This window comes from Procambarus clarkii, chromosome 92, assembly GCF_040958095.1.
Source record: "Procambarus clarkii isolate CNS0578487 chromosome 92, FALCON_Pclarkii_2.0, whole genome shotgun sequence".
In the NCBI taxonomy this organism is placed as follows: domain Eukaryota; kingdom Metazoa; phylum Arthropoda; class Malacostraca; order Decapoda; family Cambaridae; genus Procambarus; species Procambarus clarkii.
Window position 1 is genome coordinate 6,336,350 of NC_091241.1, and position 25,688 is coordinate 6,362,037.

At 39.9% G+C, this 25,688-nt stretch overlaps 1 protein-coding gene and 1 pseudogene across 7 annotated transcripts in view; one reads left to right on the plus strand and one right to left on the minus strand.

Moving 5' to 3' along the window:
* The window catches only part of LOC123749995 (ATP-dependent RNA helicase Ddx1-like), a 29,427-nt pseudogene extending 10,333 nt beyond the window's left edge, over positions 1 to 19,094 (plus strand).
* LOC123775108 (uncharacterized) overlaps positions 17,769 to 25,688 on the minus strand; it is an 80,914-nt gene continuing 72,994 nt past the window's right edge. For 5 of the 7 annotated variants that reach the window (XR_011226011.1, XR_011226013.1, XR_011226010.1 and 2 more), the window contains 3 exons: positions 19,375 to 19,572; positions 18,469 to 18,540; positions 17,769 to 17,912 (listed from right to left, as the gene is read on the minus strand). The gene's annotated coding sequence lies outside the window, so the exon portion shown is untranslated. Of the gene's footprint in view, positions 17,913 to 18,468; positions 18,541 to 19,374; positions 19,573 to 20,933; positions 21,162 to 25,688 lie in introns of those variants that run through there. The other 2 variants (XR_011226009.1, XR_011226012.1) reach the window with 2 other exon arrangements.

Below are 25,688 nucleotides of genomic sequence, written 5' to 3' on the forward strand. Positions count from 1 at the left end.
TTGGGATCCATGGTGAGATATATAATAACAAATTGTATAGTCAAATCACCAAAAATCCAACAAAACACTGAAAATCCGCGAGAAGAATTGATGTGGGGTAGTCACTGGGCGCGAGACAATGGTAAACCGAGGGGTGGAGGGGCGACGATCGCCGAACCACCACGCGCTGGGTCGGCCTGTACGCGTATCAACAAACTCGTGTCCCGAGGTAACCCTCGCGTTCCGAGACATATTTTTCGAGGAAATCCTGCTCGTATTCCGAAAAACTCGCATACAGGGACACTCGCATTCCGAGGTACCACTGTACTTAAGCATTAGTACCGATCGGCACGACCAGTTGGCCTGGCCCCTGCCTTCAACTAACTTCCCTACTCAGTTCTGTTGCTGTTGTTCTATTGGTGATTGCTACTTTAGTGCTCCGGTCCACCACTCAATTGCAGCGCTAATCTCATACCCTTCTAGCATTGAGATTACAGTATTATGTAGTACTCACTCTCCCAATAATGCAATACTTGATAATATTTTCCAGTAGTTAATAATAGCTTGAATTTAACATTATGATCATGAATATATAGGATTATGAATACTGTATAGCATTATTGAATATCGAATCATGTCCAAACAAATTCCGTGACTGGTGTGATCCACTTGCACGGAGCAATTTCGGTGAGATAGCTTCAGGAGGGCCACTGGACATCTACCGCAAAGAGGCATTTCTTTACATTCATTGCTGTTTTGTTTTTTCTCCTTTCAGAGACATTAAGTGAGGCGGTGAAGCTGCTGAAAGGAGAGTACTGCATTAAGGCTATTGACACACACAAAATGGATCAAGCACTAATATTTTGCCGCACTAAGTTGGATTGTGACAATTTAGAGCGCTATTTTAATCAAATTGGTAGGTGTCTTGAATTTGTAAATCTTTAAATAGATTAAACCTCTTCACTGTGTGCCTGTTACTTATACTAGTAACAACTCCATGGTGTGAAAAAAAAAAGTTCTTTAATGTTAAAATAATCACTGAAAAATAATAATTAACATTTAGTTTACTTTGGCTGTGGTCGAAAGAAGAAATATCTCGGGCACAATTTGGAGACATTGGTGGATGAGATTACCAGGCATAAAGGTTCCCTGGGTGACATGAGTGGCCAAAAATACATTTACATTATTTTAGTGTTACTGATTTTATTCACTGGTATTTTGAAGCTATATTATGCAACAGTGTTTAACTTAAGAAATTTCTATAATAAAACATGCAAAATATAAATACACATTTGTATCACTAATATACACACACAGTATTATATTCTATGAACAATAAAATGTGCTGGTTTTTGCTATTATCGCATTGCATACACATTCTATGTACAGTATATCTACATACACTAATATGATCCACTAATCAGTTCTGGTAGGTTATCTTAGAGATGATTTCGGGGCTTTTTAGTGTCCACGCGGCCCGGTCCTCGACCAGGCCTCCACCCCCAGGAAGCAGCCCGTGATAGCTGACTAACACCCAGGTACCTATTTTACTGCTAGGTAACAGGGGCATAGGGTGAAAGAAACACTGCCCATTGTTTCTCGTCGGCGCCCGGGATTGAACCCGGGACCACGGGATCACAAGTCCAGCGTGCTGTCCGCTCGGCTCCCTTTCCGGGCGTGGTAATCTAGTAACCAGTGATCCAAATTCAGCTTAGCCCTGCATATTTTACATGAAGTTGTAACAGCACGCATTGAACATAATACATTTTATTCATATTTTGAATGCTTTTACCATAGTTTTTCAAGGGCAATGATGCATTGGGCTGTTAGTATTATTTTATTATTTATATACTGCAAACTACTACTGAATTATTGCTCAGAATGAATGTACGCAGAATGTACTATTGTACATCTAGTATTGGGACCCCTGTGCAAGAGAGATGGAACTTTCACAGATGACATCAATGGCATGAGTGAAATTAACCTCTGGACTTTGAAGTAGCCATAGACAGTTCGTGCACTCTGTGCCAGGCCATGATTTCTGGAATTCCATATTCATCAAGAATGGTAACACATTATGACCTCTTGTGGTATTCAAAAGAACACCATAAGAGGTCATAATGATAAACACTTCCAAAGGATACCTAATCAACCAGGTTGTGATTTGTTTGTCAGGCTGCAAGCAGCTGCATCTAACAGTCTGGTTGATCACACCACCAACCAAGAGTCCTGTTCGGAGACCAAGCCCGCAAGGACTTTAATCCTGGGAACCAACACACGGTAGCCGTAAGGCAAGATACATGGGTATCTTGCACATACCCATGTATAATAAATACAAATACACATGTATTTGTTACTAATATGCACACTATTATATTCTTTGAACACTAATATGTATTATTTGTACAGTTATTACAATGTATATACACATTATGTGTGTATACCTACATTTTAATGCAATATTATGAACCACTAAGCAGTTCCAGTGGATGATATTCTTTTAATGTAGATACAACCACAGCATAGTCCCACATGCTCATTTGCTGCTGGCACATGACGAAGCAAAGTGCCACCTGATGCACTACAGCACTAGCCAAAACAGTGCTCTTATGAGAAACCTGGTCAATAAATCCTGAATATGAATAATTTTTCACATGTTCTTTTTCTAAAGGAGCATGAGGTCCCATTACTGATGCATAGGTGCACTAACCTGTGGCTGTGTCTCTTACTGTAAATGTCATAGCCAGCATTGGATTCACTGATATCTGAACCTTGTACAAAGTCTTTAACACTGTCAGGATCAGCTATATAACACGATCATTGTTAAATTACGTTATTTCGATGTTATTAAGTGATGCTGTAGGCACAAGCTTCATGGTGGTGTTGTGAACTACCACTGTATGCACCATTCATGGTCTCTTTCACTACTGAGCCCCTCACAGCCAGGAGTGCCCAGGATTTTTCCCCAAGATGGCACCTGGTTACTTGTGGTGTGAGGAAGCAGATGCAAGCCCCTCTACCTGCTGGAGTTTAAAATCTTAGACTATACATAAAATTGGTCCTTGTTGATGTATACTGCTGATGAAATGACCTTGGTTGATTAGTGAGGTTAAATATTCCTCATAATACATAGTCTCATGAAATATAGTATAATTAAAATTGAGCCTATGGAGCCCATAGAGTGGTATGAGATTAGTGCTTCATTTAATTAAAATACTGTAGTTGATTTATAGGAACATTTGTCATCCTTTATCATTGTGCTAAACTAAACCCTGACTGCCCCAAAACTTTTAACAGGAGGAGGGGCCAATAACAGAGGCAATCCATATTCGTGTGTGTGTCTCCATGGTGACCGCAAGCCTAATGAACGCAAAGCGAATCTCCAAAAATTTAAGGATGGTGGAGTGAAGTTCCTTATATGCACTGATGTAGCTGCTCGAGGAATTGGTAAGTTCTTTTCGTTGCATGCATTGGTTTTCTCTTGGGGAAATTCTCTATATTTTAAAAGATGCCTGAGGATATGAGGATATTGTTAAAACATCCAAATGTTTGCTGCAGATGTTGGAGGACTGCCATTTATAGTCAATGTGACACTGCCAGATGAGAAGAGCAACTATGTTCATCGTATTGGGCGTGTGGGTAGAACAGAGAGAATGGGTCTAGCTATCTCCCTTGTTGCTGCTGTGCCAGAGAAGGTTAGAGTTTTAAACCAATATTTGCATTCTTTATTAACTGGTAATAGCCCCTGACTTGACATTATTTTACATTGGCTTTCGCTGTCCTTATTTTCACTATTGTAAAGATGAATTCCTTAAACCTAAGTAACCTGTGTAAAGTCTCACATGTAGACTTTTGTTGTAGCTTGGTTAATATTTAAAGAGGAAAGAATGATAATGTAATTTATGGTATGTTGCAGCTTTTTGCAACATTGAATACTTTTCCATTGGATACTCTCTTATGTGCACACTCCAAAAAACTCCTTCATATGTGACAGTTGTATGAAAGGAACAGGAAAATCTGAAGTCTCCTTACAATAGTGTCAGTCTAGAAATGACCTAAGTTTAATTGCAGGATGAGAGCTATGCTCATGGTGTCCAGTCATCCTAGTACTTTGAAGCTCTGAAACTACTGATGGTTTTGGCATCCACCACCACCTAACATGTTCCAACCATCTACCACAGTTTGCAAAAGAGAACTTCTAATATTTTTTCCATCACCTTTGTTTTCTTAGCTTAAGTCTGTGAGCTCGTGTTCTTGAAGTTGTATGGCAGGTTTCAAGAATTCCTCTGTCAATTTTATTGATTCCTGTTACAATTTTGTAGGTAGTGACCATATCACCTCTTTTCTGTCTTCTAGCTTTGGTATATTTAACCTATACCCTGATGTAAATCAATGGGCCACAGAAAATATGGTATTTAATGAAGATAAGTTCCAACTTTTTCGCTATGGAAAATAAAAAATATCAAAACGGAAACCATGTACAAAATGCAGTCAAATCATACCATAGAACATAAAAGGAATATAAAGAATTGGGGAGTAATCATGTCAGAAGATCTTACTTATAAAGAACACAATAAAGTAGCAGTCACAATTGCAAGAAAAATGACAGAACCTTTCAAACAAGAGATGCTGTACCAATGATGATACTTTTCTAGGTGCTAGTGCTTTCTAGAGTGGAATACTGTTGCACAATAACAGCCCCGTTTAAAGCTGGAAAATTGCTGACCTGGAGAGCATGCAGAGATCCTTCACTGCCAGAATTCTCTCGATAAACCATCTAAATTACAGAGACTGACTAAAAATGCCTAAATCTGTATTCTCTAGGGCACAGGCAGAAAAGATACATACTAATTTATACATGGAAAATATTAGAGCTGATTCCAGATCTGCACACAGAAATATCACACGAGACCAGAAGGCATGGCTGGATGTGCAGAATACCCCCATTGAAAAGCAGATGTGCAATAAGTATTCTGAGAGAGAACTCTATCAACATCAGAGGCCCGAGACTGCTCAACACTCTTCCACTACACATAAGGGGTTTAATGGGCCTACCCCTCGCAGTGTTCAAGAAAGAACTAGATAAACACCCCCAAAGGATCCCTGATCAACCAGGCTTTGATTCGTATGTCAGGCTGCGAGCAGCCGTATCCAACAGCTGGGACACGGACTGGTTGACCAGTCCAGCAACCAGGAGGCCTGGTTGGGGACCGGGCCACGGGGAACCTTGAACCCCAGTAGCCAATTAATTGGTAGCCTCTCCTAGTAGTTCTTGGTTCTCAGTTCTGGAAGCCATTTAGCTGCATGTCTTTACATTTTTTCCAGTTAATTGCTGTACTTTTCAAGATGAGCTCAATGCTACTGCATAATTCAATTTGGTCTCCCGAAGGTCGTGAACAAGTTCTTTAATATTTGTCATGCATGTATTTATAAGTGAATCTGAAATTGGAAATTGCAGAACATGCTCCTCACACAATGTTCTTTGTGATCCTGTTGTCTTATAACCATTCCCTAATCAGACTTCGGAAGAACATCCTTGAAATAACACATTCCTTGACATTCCTGATAAGTCTTTCACGAGGTTCAGTATTAAAGGCCAAGGGATAAATTTAAAAATAGAGTATCAATTTTGTATATTCTTCTCTTGTTTCAGGTGTGGTACCATGGAGAGTGGTGTTCAACTCGTGGGCGTAACTGTTTTAACACGCGGTTGACAACGGAAGGTGGTTGTTTTTTTCTTCTTTTTTCCTCACTTTAACTCCCAGTGTATGTGTCCCCCCCTATTCCTAAAATATGTATTAACAGTAAATAACTTCTTCATGGCACAAATTCTTCAATCTACATACTTCTGCAGCACCAATAATGCCAATTACATTATCTCAGAGGCCTCTTTACTGTATTTCAAATCACTCCTTACAGATATTCTGTAGCTTCTGGGTGTCATACTGATCTTATTCTTCAAGCTATCTGAATAAACTTTGGCTTCTCTCTCTGCAGTGTAAATGGCACCCTTTACCCTTTCAAACATAAATTTAATTACATGTGCCTAGGACGCAAAATTACTGTAGGTGTGAATCGGTAATAAAATGCCATATTTTAGATTTAGGAACCATTTATTGCTTTGAAATTTAAATAAGTTTATTGAGGTAAAATACACACAAAGGGATGAGGTAGCTCAAGCTATTCTCACCCCGTTCAGTACATCGTGTTAATACTGTACATACATACACACATCACAAGCAATAAACGTATTACCGAACATTCTGAGAGATAAACATATACATTTCCTCCTCTACACAAGTAATTTATTGCTTTAGAAAAGCCAGAATAAAGAATTAATGATTGGAAGAAATTGGCAAGATTAGGCAGTGTTTGTTCATATGAGTATAGTAGGGTAGTGACAGATGTATACAATGGAAAAATACCAGTATAATATTACCTTTCAAGAGCCTCGGTCCATCACTACATTGAGAATCACATTTTACACTGAAGTGCATTCAAAATATTTTGTTTATAATGTGAATTAAATGTTAGGCTGTGACTGACACCCTTGTTATTTCACTAGTGATCTTTTTCTTATCTGAACCACTAGTACCTAGCTGATATTGAAGAGCACTTGGGAGTGACCATCCAGCAGGTCGATCAAGAAATGAAAGTTCCAGTTGATGAATTTGATGGCAAAGTGATTTATGGTGAAAAGAGAGCCAATGTTGGTAAGTTTTCTTAATAGTGTTTAAAATTTATGTGCAGTACACTATTTGTTCTTATTCTGTATGGAGAATGTTGTCACGACACACTACACTCCCAGTTGTTCCATGTTCTTTTCTGCATGCACTTTTGTAGCTCTTGCTGCTCGTTTTTCACACTGATGTGCTTACTGTCACAGTGCTCAACCATTCCTGTCATTGGTGTTTGTTATTACAAGCATGCTTTTAATTACTGTGGCTACAGAAGTGGCACAATTTTGTGCCAAAGTTTAAAGTGCTCAAGTTATTAATGCTTGAAAATGCCTTCTTGTGATAAGGTTCTACATGATGCTGCTCCCTGGGTGTTAGTTCTTTAGTAGAACAAGGGATGAAATTAGCAAATAAATGATTATGCATTTCTATCTTTATTGGAACTAGAAGGTTTATTCAAGGGTAAACATCACTAAAGCAGTACAGCTACATGCTATTTATTTGGAAGGAAAATATGTACCTATATTTAAGTATTATTGCTACACATATTAACTGTAAAACAGAACCAGGCCTTTTTTATAAATTTATTAAGAGCAAGCTGCATTTAAAAGATTAAATCCAGAGATTGAAAATAGGGAACAAATACAGAGGGAATGAAAAAAAAAGTATGAAACATTAAATGAACAGTTCCAATATGTGTGTACTCGCCTAGTTGTGCTTGTGGGGGGTTGAGCTCTGGCTCTTTGGTCCCGCCTCTTAACTGTCAGTCAACTGGTGTACAGATTCCTGAGCCTACTGGGCTCTATCATATCTACATTTGAACCTGTGTATGGAGTCTGCCTCCACCACATCACTGCCTAATGCATTACATCTGTTAACTACTGACGCATGGTGATCACACCTCAGTTTACCAGTGTCTCCTGCCTAGTAACTATCGCGCCTGAATTCTTTATAAAGCATTACATTTGTTTTGGGTTTTTTGGCTATTTGAACATAAAATTTGTTATTATATATCTTGCCATGAGTCCCAAGAAAGCCAGTGGTAAGGTTCAAGCCAAGAAAACACACGTGAGAATGACCATAGAGGAAAAACAAGAGAGCATTCATAAACGTCAAAATGGTGCACAGGTTGTTGAACTAGCTAGGCAGTACAACAAATCTATGTCAACAATATGCACTGTACCTGCTAAGAAAAAGGACATTATGAGCGTTAAAGTGGCAAAAGGCATATCAACAATCCCGAAACAAAGAACACAAACACTTGAGGATGTTGAAAAGTTTTTATTAATTTGGATACACAACAAAGAGTTAGCAGGTGATAGCATTTCAGAGGCCATCATTTGTGAGAAACCAAGGCATTTGCATGAAGACCTTTTAAAGAAAACCCCTGAAACGAGGGGGAAAAAGATGAATCAAGTTTGAAAATGTGAAAAGTTTGTGTGACAATAGAGCCTCGTGGAAAACTTTTGCTGTGGTCATTACCTGGTGGAATGCACCCAGGATGCAACCCGTTCTCGCAAATTTAATAAGTCAATATTGACTTATTAACTACGTGCATAGGTGATATACTAAACATAATAGATACCCTTAAAAAGATTCATAGAAAACACCAACCTTACCTAACCTTGTTACTATCTTAAGATAAGCATCTTATTGCTTCGTAATTACAATTATTACTTAACCTATACCTATTATAGGTTAGGTAATAATTGTAATTACGAAGCAATAAGATGCTTATCTTAAGACATTAACAAGGTTAGGTAAGGTCGGTGTTTTCTATGAATCTTTTTAAGGGTATCTATTATGTTAAGTATATCACCTATGCACATATTTAATAAGTCAATATTGACTTATTAAATTTGCGAGAACGGGTTGCAACATGGAGTATCAGGGCTATACATCTTTTAAATCATAAAAGTAATAAACATTTCCCATCAACCTTACAAACCATATTAACCTATTTTCATGTATTTCCCCCATGTGCATTTTAACAAAGTTACTAAATTGCCTTTATCATTCTGTAAAATTTCAATTACAGTATACTGTATATAATTTTGTTAGTATAAATGGACTGAATATTCTGAAATCACTATTAATTTTACAATTTCAGATTCAAAGGGGGTCTGGACACCCAATTTGGTCAGACAGGTGAAGAGAGCATTTAGGATAGTTCGAAGAGATGAAGATGGTCACAATTGTGTTTGAAGAGGCAAACGCCCCCCTTTGCTCCTGACATTATGTTCAGCCTATTGACCCCTGCACACCTATCACAAGGTAGGTTGAAAACTCCTCCTTCATGTCATTGGTTCATTAGCCAGAAACTTAGGGCCCATGCAGGAATATCCCTAAAAAAAAAAAGTGGCCCCAACAATGCATCCTCCAAGTCTGGAGGATGAGCAGGAGCATTGTCGAGAAGCAGGCCCTTTAGTGTCAAACTTTTCTCTTGCAGATATTTTTTGATGGCAGGGCAAACCACTCTACATCACAGTTTTTCTGCACGTTATATATTTTTTAAAACTCTTGGATTTTCGGAATGATACACGAGCAAGGGTTTAATTTTCAAATCGCCACACAGCACAAGAGTTAGCCTATCCTGACACAAGTTAGCCCAAGTTAGCTTGTGTCTGGGCAGTGACGTCTCCTCTTGGGTAATGTATGTCCTCTTCAGCAATTTTTTCCAGAATAGCCATGTCTCCTCACAATTAAACACTTGTTGTGGAATATATCCATCAATACAGTATCTACAAAATCTTTAAAATCACGAACAAATCTTTCAGCCCCTACTTTGTCTGAGCTGGCACCCTCACCATGCCTCACAACACTATGAATACCACGTCTTTTTTCAAAATTTCTCAAACCATCCCCTACTCACCTTAAACTCTTTCGTATCTGCAAAACTCGTTCTAGGGGTTTTCTTTATAAGATCTTGCATGAAGATTTCATTGTTGACCAAACCACACACTGGAAATTAAATAGACGACGACATTTCGATCCGTCCTGGACCATTATAAAGTCGATTGTGATGAGATGAGGGAGGCAAGAGCATTAAGTAGGCAAGAGAGAGAGGTGAGGAGATGGCAAGTATGTACATATGTACATGAATAAAACATGTACATACTTATACATAACGTGTGTAAATAGTGTAATAAACACAATAACAGTATTTTGGGAGGAGGAATGTTGGCGAGTAATGTGTTGGAGGAGGGAGGGAGGACTGGCAGGGTGTGGCAGCTCACTCATGTTTTTTTGGCTCACCATACCAACATAGTGGATCGTTATGGTGAATACATACGTAGATGGGTATATACAATGTGTGTATATAGTGTAATAACAGCAAAAACACTGTTTGATTGTAGAATATGTCGCATATATGAGGCCCATAATTTTGAGCATAGCGATGTTCTATACAGTACTTTGAATTATATAAATTCCACAAATTACACACTTTTAAATAATATTACAGCAAAAAAAAAGGAAGAAATGAATGAGAAACTTCAAAATAATTGCGCAACATTTTATTCGCAGCAACTGCCGTCGCACGGGGTGGCGGGGCCGACAGACCCCCATCGCTCCAACGCTCAGCGCCCATAATTTGCTCAACTTCCCAGCTCCATCGCAGCTAAAGTAAGTCACACAATATTTTTTGTTTAGTTTCCCCGTGATCAGACTCTGCATTTTAACAATATAAGAAGAGAAAAAAAAATTTTGGAAAGAATTTATTTCTTGTGCACCAGGGTGTTATTTGGAGACAGAGCAGTTCAGTGGTTAACTACTACATTTTTTTTTCTCCCACACATGCACCCCCCTAGGAAGGAACCTGTAACAGCTAACTCCCAGATACCTATTTACTGTTAGGTAACAGGGGTCATCCCCTTTTGTACAAAGAATCTGCTAAAGCTTTTAGGGCTAATCTTTGACACTCGTTTGTCTTTGTCGCCCCATATTTTTTACGTCCGAGTTGAATGCTCTAAGGCCCTTAACTAACTTTAGGTCATGTCCCATACTTCTTGGGGAGCTAATCGACACTGCTCCTCTCTTTACATTCCTCTCTCGTTCTGTCTAAACTCGATTATGGCCCTGTTTACTCGTCTGCTTCTCCTTCTACCCTTCACCATCTGGACACACTGCATCATACTGGGTTACGGCTCAGCTCTGGTACCTTTCCTTCGACACCTACCCTAAGCCTGTATGTTGAAACTGGCGTCCTGTTTCTACAGGATCGCCATGATCGCTACTGTCTTCTCCACCTTGCACGGTCCTTACAGCACCCTCACTCTTGCTTATGTCATGCCTTGACGTTTACCCATCCTTTGGTTCCTGTTCCCCTTCACCACCTATCTCTTTCTGTACGGTTGTCTCTCTTACAAAATACTCTTTAAGTTTGTGTTAGCAATATTTCCCCTCATGTCATTCCGTCTTTGCCCCTATGGAGGGGTCCCCGTTCCTAAATTCTGTAAGCCTTGACCCACATGACTAAAACTTTTACCCCTCCTACAGTTCTAAATCACCTTTTCCTTGAACACTTTTCTTCACACTTCCACTCTATTTCCGTCTTCACCAATGGGTCTTAAGTCTGCAGACGGTGTAGGCTACTCTGTTGTTTTTCCTGACTGCACCTTTGTGTCTCCTGCCTCCGGAGACTAGCATCTTCATGGCAGAACTTTATGCTATTCTCTATGCTCTTCATCAACTCTTTTCTCACTGTCAATCCTCCTCTGTGTTTGTAGTTGACACTTGCAGTGCCCTCATGGCTCTAGAATCCTTTAATCCAGTCCATCCTTTGGTAGTTGAAATTCAACATTGGCTGTTTCTTATCTCCAGTAGATTTAAGACAGTGGAATTTCGCTGGATTCCCACCCATATTGGTGTGTTCTTAAATGAGCGTGCGGACACTGCCGCTAAGGAAGCTATCCGCACCTGTCCCATCTCCCGTAAAGGTATTCCTTATTATGACTTTTACCCAGTTATTCATTTCCCCATTCTTGCCCATTGTCAGGGTTGTTGGTCTTCTGTTACTGGTAACAAACTGCGTGCTCTTAAGAGTAGTGTGTTCCCGTGGCCTTCCTCCTACCACCGTAACCGGTGGTGGGAAACGGCTGTGGCGAGGTTGTATATTGGTCATACACGTTTAACTCACGGGCACTTAATGGAGCGCTGCCCTGCTTCTTATTGTCCAAACCGTTGTCTCTACATGTCCTGACTTCCAGGACTTACGTGTCTTGCTTCCCGACCATCCCTCACTGTCAATTGTCCCTCGATAAAATTCTTGGTAAATTCAATACCTTTGATATTGTTCGCCGTATGCGTTTTTGTTCTTGTATTGGCGACGTTAGTGATATTTAGCGCACTATGATTATCCCACACATTTGATGGTTTGATAATTACTGTACTGTACAGTACTTTGGTTTGGAATGTATCAAATAAAGTTGTTTCATGTATTCAAATGTGTGAGAAAATCCACTGGGGCTGTGAGATGAAGCGAACCTGTAACAAAGGCATTGCCAGTTGCATACTCTACCACCACTGATGGTAAAAGTCTTACAACTGGATATCTTGTGTGACGGGTTATAGTATCACAGCTATACTGAACCAAGATGGTATGGCTCTCCCTCACATAAATGAAAGAAATGCTGCTATTGGCCTTGCAGTGTGTAAGTTGCAGGTGGAAACAAATGAAAATTATCAAATAAATAATGAAACAATTTACTGAAATAGTAATGAACAAAAATAACACATGACAATACTTGACTATCATGTAATGCAAAGGTGAACAAGTTAGTATGACCTTAAATGCAAAAAATAAACTATAAGCAATGAATAAAAGTATGAAGATATACTGGTGTTCTGAAGACAGCTACCATACCACCATGGCATCAGTCACACGACGTTGGCTGGAAGCGGACGACGGGTTAGAGACACGAAGGTGATCCTAGAGCACTAAGGGAGAGATTGCCTCTCCAGGGAGGCAGCGCTCTTTATATAGTCCGGCGGTGATGACTCATCCAGTGTCAACACGAGGTGGACATCTGGTCAACTAGCAAACTGCTCGTTGTGGCTGGCGGTGCCTTTGTGTTGAGCTGTACCACTGTCAGTTGAAGGCGGCTAACTGCTTGTTTGTGGGGACAAACTGCCAGTTAGCAGGGGCGCCCGGCTTGCCTCTGAGTCGTACCAGGCCGTGCCAGGCCCTGGGGGGTATGGAGAGGTGGCAGGACTGATGACTCTTCTGGGCTGGTGTAGATGTATACTTCCAGTGCAGAGGCATTGAAGGTGAAGGGAAAAGGCAGTTCCACTGCTATGCAGGGGATTCACGTGACACTTGTGAAGCCACAGAAAGTCTGGAGGCCCTACTGAAGCCAGTCCAAGTATTAAATAAAACCCCTGAAGTACGCCGGTGAAGGGTAAAGTGAAGGGTGAAGCAAGACCGTATGCCCCAACTTCAGGCACACACAGAAAATCACATTTTGGTCCCGCCTCTCAACTGTGTATTTGAAGTTGGGGCGTATGGTGTTGAACTGCTTCAGCCTTCACCTGAGTGCTTGTAGGTCTTACGTAAGACGTTGACTCAAGGAGTGGCCTCAAAACTTGCTGTGATTTATGGGGAAATCCGGTTGTAAGACTTTTACAAAGTCAGTAATATACTGTGGTAGAGTATGCAGCTGCCAGTGCCTTGGGCAAGGGTTTACGTCGCCTCACAGCTCCAGTGGATTTTCTGCTTGGTGTATATCAGGTTGTGATTTTGTGTGTGTACCGTATTGTTATGATCGCCGTCTGATAAATCCTTTCTGGCCTCAAGAGTCATTGTTACCCACCTAGAAAGATTGCAGATGGCCAAAGCAGTTATTTAAGTTAAGAAGGGACAAGTCTTAAACAGAATTTTGCATAATATTTGACTGTAAAGGGGTAAATTGAGGTAGATTGAAAAACAAAATGGTGAACTGGGCAGGCGGTACTCACAATTAGGCGAGTACACTCGGGAACTTTTAAAGTGCAACCAAACATGCTTTAGGCTCTCACAGCAAGAGGTGAGTGGTGGTGGCTCAGGTGCTCAGCCAATCAGAGCACCTAAGGAGGGAGGGCAGGAGTGAGAGGGGGGTGGTATGTGGAGGAAGTTTGGTGACAGTTGTGTGTAGTTTGTTCATCTTCATTGTAAGTTTCATGGCTTGGTGTGCATTTCCCTAGTAAATTTAATTAGGGAAAAATTCAGGTGTTTGATTTTTTAAATCAACTTTTTAAATGTTGAGTTGTTAAAGCCTCAAAGTGCATGGAGTTGGTTTGGGAGTATGGCATCCTCATGCTGTTGCGTGCTCGCGTGAGGTAGCAAAGGTGATGTAAAGTTGTGGGGTGTACATGCTTGGGACGTCCTCTCTCGGGATGGCTGGTGTTAGACCTGCGTGTTTGTTGGTTGTTGAAAAGCCGTCATCCTTTGCTGTTGTGGTATTGATTTTACATTGTTCATCTTGTAATTAATACTGTAGTGCGATATCTAGGGCTACCATTTGTAGGTTTAAAATGTCTAATACAAACAGTTGTCCAATGAGTTTTAATAGGAAATATCATCCACCAAGCACCATTGTACAATTATATTAATTGATAGTATATGGATTGTGCAGAACTGCTTAGAATGATCTTCAACACTTGGCTATATTGGTCATGTCAAATACCTGCACGGTGAATGCTCAAAGACCCTTTCTTTATTCAGTGTTGTCACATACCTCATGGGGGTATGGATAGGCAAACACTCATTCGGTTAAACTTGCCTTGTAGTACTTTCAGAGCTCAGTAATTTGGAATCTGGTTAGCACTTTCCAAATAAATTGACCTTTAAAGTGAATTCCTATTTAGGTTTAAAACATTATACCGAATGAGAAACTCGGATTATATAGCTGAACACCAGAAATGTTGTTATTTAATTTGGTTGCCTAAAGCACATTCAAGGACTACACATTACATGGCATTCCAGGATTCCTCTATACCTTGCCTTATGCTGTAAACATTGCCACAACCCTGTGTTTTATTGATTTCAATGGCCACAGGGAGGCATACAACACTGCAGATTATGATGTCATTAGTTATCCACTGTGCTGACAAGTGGGCTGACTGATGTTCGTTGACACCTGTATCGTGCTTCAATTTAATCGCCAGGAGATCACCCTCTCACTAGACTCGTCTGTAGGAAGTACAGTATAGTATCTCAAATTACCTTGGATCATAAATAGCATAAGACTTGGGGGTAGGAGAGGGTTGCAGTGTTTGTCATGGCTCTCAGTTGTTCCTGGTATTAGGCAATTTAGTTCTGGAATCATTTTTGTTGGCCAATGTTAAACTTTTTCGAAAGTAGATGTTTTTCTGAAAGGGAAGGGGGGGGGGGAACCTCTATGCTTGAATACAGTTATCTAAGTGAATACTTAGATTTATACAGTAGAATAACTACCTTCTTTTCCTTAGTCAAAAAGGTTGCTTGTTTATTTCTAGGGACTTGTATTTTCGTTTATTTTTAACTGCAGCAACTTTCAGTGAATGATAGATTCTTACTGAAAGGACCTTTACTTCATTGTTGTTGCTTTATGGTCATCTCATTGTGTACAGGGATTCCGCGAAGCTTTTGGGGTTAGTCTTTGACACTCGTTTGTCTTGGTCAGCCCATATCTGTTGCCTCCGAGTTGAATGCTCTAAGGCCCTTAACCTCCTTAAGGTTTTGTCCCATACTTCTTGGGGAGCGGATAGGCGCACGCTCCTCTATTTGCACTCCTCTCTCGTCCTGTCTAAACTCGATTATGGTTGCCCTGCATACTCTTCTGCTTCTCCTTCTACTCTTCGCCGTCTTGATGCTTTGCACCATACTGGGTTGCGTCTCGGCTCTGGTGCCTTTCGTTCGCCTCCCGCCCTTAGTTTGTATGTTGACACTGGCTTTCTCTCTCTTCAGGACTGCCGTGATCGCTACTGTCTTCGCTATCTTGCGCGGTCCTTCCAACATCCTTCCTCTCGCCTCTGTCGTGCATTGACTTTTCCTCCTCCTGTGGTTCCTGTTCCTCTTCATTGTCTCCTACTTTCTGTCCAGTTATCTCGCTTACAGGATTCTCTTTCTGTTCATATTTCTAATGTTTCTCCTCGTATTGTTCCTTCATTACCTCCGTGGAGAATCCCCCTTCCCAAGTTTTGTACGTCCTTGACTTGTATTACTAAAGCCTTTACCCCTCCTACAATTCTGAAATCCTCTTCCTTGAGCACTTTTCTTCGCACTCCCACTCTATTTCCATCTTTCCTGATGGGTCTAAGTGTGCGGATGGTGTGGGCTACTCTGTTGTTTTTCCTAACCATACTTACATGTGTCGCCTCCCTTCGGAGGCTAGCGTCTTTACGGCAGAACTTTATGCTATTCTCTATGCTCTTTGTCTCTTGCTTTCTCATTCTCATTCCTCCTTTGTGGTTGTAGTTGATTCTCGTAGTGCCCTCATGGCTCTAGGGTCCTTTAATCCTGTCCATCCGGTGGTCATTGAGATTCAACATTGGCTGTTTCTTATTTCTATTAAATTTAAATCAGTAGAGTTTTGCTGGGTTCCCAGCCATATTGGTGTTTCAATGAGCGTGCGGATGGTGCCGCTAAAGAAGCTATCCGTTCTTGTCCCATCTCCCGTAAAGGTATTCCTTATTCCGACTTTTATCCTGTTATTCATTCTTCCCCGTTGGCAGGGTTGTTGGTCCTCTGTGGTTGGTAACAAGCTGCGTACTCTCAAACTTAGTGTGTCCCCATGGCCTTCCTCCTACCACCGTAACCGGCGGTGGGACACTGCTTTGGGTTGGTCATACCCGCTTAACCCACGGTCACTTAATGGCCCTGCTCCTTATTGTCCGAATTGCGTTGTCCCTCTTACAGTTGTGCATATCCTTGTTGAATGTCCTGACTTCCAGGACGAGCGTGTGTCTTGCTTTCCGACCGTCCCTCGCAAGAATTGTAGGTGAATCGGATACTTTTGATATCGTTCGCCTTATGCGTTTTTGTTCTCGTATTGGCATTCTTGGTGATATTTAGCGCCCTCTGATTATTTCGCACTTTGATGGTGCTACATGGCCTTCCCAGTTTGGTGCCTTCTTTTGGTAATTACCTTAATTAAAATGAAACAACAATGTGGTAGTTGTGATATGGATTGTTCTGGCTTACTTGCAAGGTCTTGGATTTTTTTCTGTTTTATATTAAGAAATTGCCAGTCTTGTTACTATTTGTAGAGTTAGAGATCTGCATTAAGGCCTCAATATTATATTCTTTATTTTTTTTATAACATGTTATCAGCAATTTTTGTGGTTGGTAATATTTAGATTAATGTCAGTGATGTATATGACAAGGGTTAAGACCCCTTGTGGTATGACAGCATTTTTCCCCAGTCATTTCTTTAACAAATGAAAGGGTCCTCGTAACCATTCTTTTGTCCTTTCTACCATGTACCTGTTTGTTGCTTCTTGGTCTTTCATATGGCCTTTGGTAATGTTGCAATTACCATTTCTAAAAATGAACAGGTTTTTTAGGCAGGGTTTGTTTTTAGCAAACAGTTTAAAAAAAAAAAAATTCAATTCCTTCAGGACCTTGCAGATGTTAGGTCAAACTAATTGACAGTAATCTGTTTTGCCCTTTCAAACAATGATGGTTTTAATCTCGGTAAAATATTTCAGAATATCTGAAGAGTTTGGCAGCCAAATCATTTAAGAGCTTTGATTAAATTTAAGTTACCAGACTTTGGGAAAACCATGTTGTATAGATGCTTCAGTGTCACTTTTCTAATGTTTTTTAAATTTACAAATGATCTTTAGTTAATTTAATCATAATTTGCACAAAGCATAGGTGTTGCATAGCTTTAAATTTACTTTCAAATATGAAAACTAAAATTTCTTCCACTTTAATATTTCAGACAAACTAACAAATATTGCAAATTAATGTAAATTGAATAGGTAGTCCACTTTTACATCTTTTCAATGCATTTTGCATGCACCTATGTAACAAGTTACAAATAGGTGTAAATTTTACCAAGTATTTATTTTCAAAGTAAAAAAATTTCAGATGTTTAAACATTGCATCAATAGTAGTAAACAATAATTTCCAGGATAAGGTATATAAAGTAGTTTCATTAAAATTGTTTTATTTAATAAGTTTTACATAGAGTATTTTTAACACATCTAATATTTATTACTGTTTCAGGTTGTGGGACAGATGCTCCTAGATGAACAGAAGATCCAAAAGGCCAAGACAACTCCAGAGACAATCACCTGTAAAAGAAAAACATTAAACAGGGACACTACTTTCATTAATCACCAACGCCTAATAATAAGCCCAAAAATTCCTAACAGCCAATCTTTTAAGATAAATCAGAGGAAGGGATAGGCCTTGCTGAGCCATAGTGCAGAGCTTGTTCCCTGAATGGGTGCATTACATCCACCACTTTAGTGCCATCAACACATTGTACATATGCTTTACTGAAAGCACTGTACAATGCATGCCAGGCACTAAAGATTTAGATGCATCCACCCATTCAGCAAACAAGCCCTGTGAGAATTAACAATGTAACCATTGTTAAGGGTCCCTAAACCTATGCAAATCTAGTCCATCTATTAGATGGGTAGTAGAGCAAAGCTCTGAAAAAGCCAAGCCAGGGAAATCTGCAGGACTGCCTGGTCCCCTTTTATGAAATGGGGTAGGATCAGTACAAACGGCATCATCCCCTGTGGGTTGTAACAGTAGGACATGGTTACACACCTATAAATGGACTAGATAAGAGAATTAAGATTAGGTCATTGATATAGCTAAAACATCAAACTCGCCCACTTTTGTAGATTTCCTTTTGCAGAGTAAAGGAGCCTCACTCCAAGCCAGTCCATGCATCATAATCACTTTCACCTGAAATATATTTCAACAAATTAATTTCAGATTTAAAGCCAATCTTTCTTTACTTTTCAAATTAGCATTCAGTACTTTACAAATTCAGATGGAAAAAATTTCTTTAAGGAATTTTCCTTTCCTACATATTCTAGTTGCAGTAGTAATGATCTAATTTAGCAATAAATATATATGGCATCAATTTGCCAAGTCTCAGTAAATGTCATTATAACTATCCACAACTGCATTTCAATGGCAATTTACATTTATCTTTAGCCAATGCTATATTGTTTAAGTTATTACTATTTTTTTTACTGGACTTTCCAAACCACATTCTGGAAAACTATATAAATTTAAAACCAAGCTCGAGTAAACATTGAATATTTTTTTTTACTTTCAAGGGAAAAATACCATCACTTAGAACAAAACTTTTCCTGCCATTAACTTTATTTGACTCTTGATTACCCTTAACAGTGTTATACATTTATAGATTAAAGCTTATTTAACAAACATTTAATGTTAACTAAACAAGATTTATATTTCATTAAAATTTTATTAATAAAAACACCCTCAACTATGCTGTTTAAGATCTAATGCCCCACATTACAATTTTCACAATTTCAACATACCATTCTATTCAATACATTCCTGAAAGGACTAAACTTGCAGATATGGTACCCACTAGCCTAAGCCTAGGCTTCCATACCCTAATATTTAATAGGTTTTTAGCAATTAACTTCTACCCTCTAATTCCCTCAATAGAACTATAAGCCACACTTCCCCCCCCCCCCCTTCCTCCCAACTGTTCAGTGTCAAAAGGGGGGGGGGGGGTTGTCCATTTACTGTACCACTTACATTTTAGTGTGGGCTTCATCCACTATTCTGATGTTAGCTGGAACATTTGTGCCAGCTGCTGGTTTGAAAGGGAGGCATACCATGTGCCAATTCAGGAAGCTTTCCACGTTCCTCACTACCATGTTGGGAGGCAATTGAAGACTAACCAATCAACATCCCAGGCTGGAGAGCAGTGCCAGCTCTGGAAGAATTTACCACCTGCAAAAAATTTAATACTCTTAACAATCTACACCATCTATCTCATCATTACCTAGCCCCCAAACCTTACATTTGTCAGCATTAAACTGCATCTGGTAGTTTTAACCATTTCAAAACTATATAGGGCATCGGTATTTTTTATTTGCCAATTCTGCAACTATTGCACTAAGCCATAATCTTGCAAATAACCGAGGTCCAAGGAGAGCTTTTAGGCACTACTTACAACACTTCTCCCAACTTAACCCCATTTATACTAATTTCCTTTGGTATAGCCATGACCTAATCAACTTCAGTCAGCATTCCCAATGATCCGAGCCCCTATCAATTTTGCGCCACTATCAAAATCTCTGCTGAAGTCAAGGTACACAATATCACAAACCTTATCACTATTTCCTCAACTATGCAACCTAATCCATGAACATTTATTTTTTTTTTTTTTAGATATATACAAGAGTTGTTACATTCTTGTACAGCCACTAGTACGCGTAGCGTTTCGGGCAAGTCCTTAATCCTATGGTCCCTGGAATACGATCCCGTGCCGCGAAGAATCGTTTTTTCATCCAAGTACACATTTTACTGTTGCGTTAAACAGAGGCTACAGTTAAGGAATTGCACCCAGTAAATCCTCCCCGGCCAGGATACGAACCCATGACATAGCGTTTGCGGAACGCCAGGCGAGTGTCTTACCACTACATCACGGAGACTGCTAATTTAGTAATAAAACTATGCGATTCATGTATCTAGTCATGTTTCTCAAAAAGAGTAGAGAAATGGCACTTGCAATGTTAGATTCTAGTAACTTTCCTCACAATAGACTAAGCCAATTGGTCACTAACTTAAGCGTTAAAGTTAACTCAAACTTTTCCTTTAAAACTTGCTATATTAGGAACTTTCCACGACCGGCCTTTACCCGACATAATTAAATAGGGTAAAAAACGGTATATTAAATGCAGTAAAACTACGGTAAATTCAATATGATAAACTTGCATTCTTTAAGCATGGGCTGCATAGTAAGTGAACTAAACTAAATGTTAAGCACCCTGGCAAACCACTTCGTTCTATTCAATTTCTGTATTTAATCACTTTGTCCGGCTAGAATTTTTAGATTAGATTAAAGGAACACCCTCCATGGTAACCGCTGAACCAGTTAACAAAATACAAATATTTAGGTAAAATACTTTCATAAAACCCGTCTACTTCCCCCACCAGTAGACTTGTTCAGCTAAAGGCATAATGTAATGTTCCACTTTAGTAAATAAAGACTTAAAAAAACACTACCCCATCTGTGTAGTTACCGGTTACCTGACATTCTACGCTTAAAATAACCCATCTATTCCCCATAATTGTTCGATATAACTTACCTCTCACCCGCTGGTCGAGTACACAGCAGTATATATCCTCCTCCATCACTCACCGTGTGGATACTATTTCACTCTGGGCGCAAATTGCCTCAAATCACCTACGTTGTCCATAAACATATATAGAAGAGCAACTGACCGTAACACCCATATAGCGATCATCACATAACGTGGGATCATTAGTAGTACTGCTGTCAAAACATAGATGGCACCAGGACAAACGGTAATTCCTATGGACTCGCCTAGTTATGCGTAGGGAATTGAGCTTCAGCTGTTTGGTCCCGCCCCTCAGCTGTATTCACCTAGTTGTACTCACCTAATTTGTGCTTGCAGGGGTTGAGCTTTGGTTCTTTGGTCCCGCCTCTCAACCGTCAATCAACAGGTGTACAGGTTCCTGAGCCTATTGGGCTCTATCACATCTACATTTGAAATTGTGTATGGAGTCAGCCTCCACCACATCACTGCTTAATACATTCCATTTGTTAACTACTCTGACACTGAAAAAATTATTTCTAATATCTCTGTGGCTCATTTGGGTACTAAGTTCCCCTTGTTCGTGTTCCACCCGTGTTAAAGAGCTGTCTTTGTAACTATCAAAATGTATATTTCTGTCCAGGGGGAGAAAGATACAGGCAGCATGGGGCGTTAAAGTTTATTGAAGATTAAATTCTGCAGAACATGTAAATATATAAAGTAAGAATTAACAGTAACAATTCCAAGTCCGAGGACTAGATTTAACTTAAAAGGTACACCCGTAGTAATTATGAGACCTTAGCCTATAGTGACATGGAAACTAATTCTGCAGAAACCTAAAGGTTAACTGGTACTAGAATTAAGGCAGAGTGCAAATGTGTAGTAATTATATAACACTAGGATATAACAGGCAAGACACAAAGAATAACTAATAAGTGAGAGACCACATAACACGTAATGTACCCGGCCAAGAGGCCGTAAAAGACCTAATGGATAAGGAGAAGGGGGTTGACTACAAGTAGGGCTTACTAGCACCTAGACTGGGCAAAGTATTAGCTGCGGACAGCGGGACACTTGGGGACCGGCGCTGCACCCCCACCGATAACATATCGATAACATTTGATAACATATACAATTATAAGCTTTATTAGTGAATCTCTTAATTAAACAATATATCAGAGAGTGTGTAAGGTTCGGTGTTCCATGTGCGAAGAGACATGGGAGATTTTACATCAGTACAGTAAATGTTTTAAGTAGCGAACGCATACTAACGAATAACGATTAGTATAGACCAACACTATTGTTCTATGAAGTCGATTTAATTAACTTCCAGACATGTATTTTTCAATAAGTCTTAAATATTTTCTGGCTAGTTATGTTAGATATTATTAGAAATACGTATTCTACTTGTTAATATAATAAACTAAATTTGCGATCATTTAAGGAGAGAAGTGCGACGACTGGATCACTGTGTACAGAAGGTTGATATGCCAACAAACACTTTCCAGACAACAATATATCTTGAATAAGTCGCTCCACAGTTGTATCCAGACCACGGTTGTGCGCGGTCGCTAGGTTGGCGCTCTTGGCGTCCGCTGATTGGTGGGAGGATTGCCCCACACTCTTCGTTTTTGCACGTGGTGATACAGGATATTGTGCATTTGTTCTCGATTATTGACAGCGTCGAAGAAATGGCTGAGGCGGTATGCCTAAGTGGTAGTGAGGAGGGCAGACAAGATGATAATCGACCGTTTGAAGTAGTAGTGAACAAAAAGAAACGGAGAAATAATAACAGAGCGAGACAGTGAGAGTGACGATGAGATTGCAAAGAGACCAAAGAATGAGACCCTACTCAGCAAGACTCAAGACACGCAAGACAAGAAGGAAGAGGCTGTTGTTCCCTACAACATGCCTATTGAATTTCCACCAAATGCTAGAGTGGACGGTACGTCTAGCTAAACAATGTTTGGAATACGAACCACTTTTCAAGGAGGGTCTTCACCGGCCCTACATAACAGTTGGGACTGAACAGGCCGTGGAACGCCTCACGACGGTTGGTTTTGAGAATGTAGTGATGGTTCCTCCAGAAGAAGGTATGTTGCACACAAAGATCATAGTTTTCAAGTTTCCAACTTATTTGGATCCTGACTGTCTTCTTAACAATGATAATGTTGTCTGGGCAAAGAGGAATAGTGTTCGTGGTGACAAACGAAGCCAGGTTGTTGCCTTGGTAAAGGGTGAGGCGCCTGAGAAAATTTTTGTGCAAGGACTAGGCTATAGGAACGTTGCAAAATACGTTGAGGAGCCCATACTGTGCATGAAGTGTTCACGTTGGGTACATATGGCATGGAAATGCCAGTTTGACCCCAGGTGTCGGTATTGTGGGAAAAAACACGACTCGCGAGAGTGTAGAGTCAAGATTGAAAGAAGTGAAAAAATCATCCCATTTTGTTGCAACTGTCGAGGCAGCCACAATGCTGGTTCCTCTCTATGCCCCATGAAGCCTCATCTGAAAGAGACTAGAACGGGTCCTACAAGCAGGATAGATGTATCCTCGCAGCAAGGAAAAATTGTGCAAGAGGAACATGGAGGAAACAGTTGGAAGCCAACGGCAGCCCCTATGATCAATGTGTGGGAAAAAGGGACGGAGAAAGTAAAGGCGAGCTTAGGGAAAGTACATCATGCAGTGGAAAAACTGAAACCTTGTGACGACAAGGTTCAGGACAATATGGTCATCTCTGAGGTTGGTAATCAAATTTTGGAGTATCTAAAAAAACTAGATAAGAGGATTGAGGCATTGGAAAAATTGGCTATGGAAGGTGGACGGGGTGAAGACGGTGGTGAAACAGGACGTGTAATTGAAAGTAAAACGAGACGTGAAATGGAAAGTGAAACGTGCGTAGAAGAAAGTAATGATGTGCATGAGGTAACGATGATAGAGGATAGTCAGGAGAATACACTTTCTAGTAGTGTTAGCGGTGTTCAACCTCCTGTTGTGACAAATGGTGAAAGAACGGTTAAAGTAAAACGGGTTACAGAAATAACAAAGAAAATAGATATGAAAAATATTACCTTCGATGTTAGTAGTAGTTGTGAAGGTGAGGAGAAAGAAAAAATGTTACGGTGTTGGAAGGAAGTTTCTAAGGTACTCTTGTATCTCATGGAATGTGACGGACAGGGCAAAGGTAGTTTTATTATTAATCATTGATGAAAGTAAATTGAGAATATTATCTTGGAACATTAATGGATTAAAAACTAGAGCGGTGGATGTACACTATTATACTCTTAGAGAGGATATTGACATAGTAGCACTCCAGGAAACTGGGGATAGGGATGGTAGCATACTGAGGCTAAATGGCTATAGAGGCTTTCACTTATATGCTGATGGAGGAACTAGGGGGTCTCATGTTATGTCAAAAGTACCATACCTGCCGAGATAACTGGAATCCCTCAGAGATATAGAGGTATTGAAAGTATTAGCTTGCGGATACAATTAAAGGACCGAGAGTTAAATTTCATTAATCTATACATCTCTGATAGCTCCCTTGATTTACGATACTTGCCAGATTCCTTCTTTTCTGAAGATACACTCGTGGTATGGGATTTTAATGCCAGACATCCAGCTTTAGGATCAAGGGGTAAAGCAAATAGGAATGGTTGCAGATGGTACCAGTTTTTGCAGGAACATGAAGATGTTCAACTGCTGGGCGAGCCTTCTCCTACTCATTTGAGGGGAGAGAGATTAGATTATGCTTGTTTAATAAATGCTGAGGGCATAGAGGGGAATTGTCTTACTGTGGATGAAATTCTAAGTGATCATTTTGCATTACAAATACAGCTTAAACTAGATAAAAAGCATGCCTGCCTTCAGAGGAAAAGGTTAAAGTTTAATGAGGGAAAATTAAGGGGTCTTGTTGGCCATATTAAGTCTTGGTATGATACTTATAAGCCGGTTTCGGCAGAAGCATTTTATGAAGATTTAATTAAGGAGGTAGATGTATTTAATGCAACATTGAACCGGAAACCATCTAGTATAAAAAGGCATCCCCCCAGAAAAGAAAATTATACACATGACAAGATGCTTAAGGGGTGGACATTAACAATGAGGAGAGCTCACAGGGATTGGAATAGGAATGGTAGGACTGAGGAAGGGAAGAATGCTTTACTGGCAGTTGCTAGGCTGTGTGGGGAGAAGAGAAAGGAAATTAGGAGCAAGTATTGGCAGGAATTTGCAGAGAAAGTTGGGAGTAACAGAAACTTGAAGGAAATCTGGCAAGACGTAAATAAAATAAGGGGTAAAAAGCACAATTTTGTTGTGCTTTTTCACCCAGACCCGCAAGGAATTGCAAATGGTCTTGTAAATAAATGGGCGGAAGCTGCCAAACTTAGTTCATTACCCGCTATAACGAGAGAGAGTCATTAGATTCTTGGAAAGATCTAAGAAAGGATTTTATACTTATAGCAGGTAACAGTGGTGATGTCACTTGCACAGGTATTACCAGAGAAGAACTAATAACGGCGATTAAAGTTGGGAAATCTACCGCACCTGGGGAGGATGGAGTAACTTATGAAATACTTAATGAACTTGCCATTATGACGAAAACCCCACTTTTAGACCTCTTTAATATTAGTTATAAAGAGGGCAGTATTCCCAGTAAATGGAAAAAAGCTATGATCATCCCTATCCCTAAAGCCTGTAGCGAGTAGATTATCCCAATAATATACTCGCTCCAAATGCATTGTTAATATTCCTGTCAACCTTTGGAGATGAATGAGGTGAGGCGT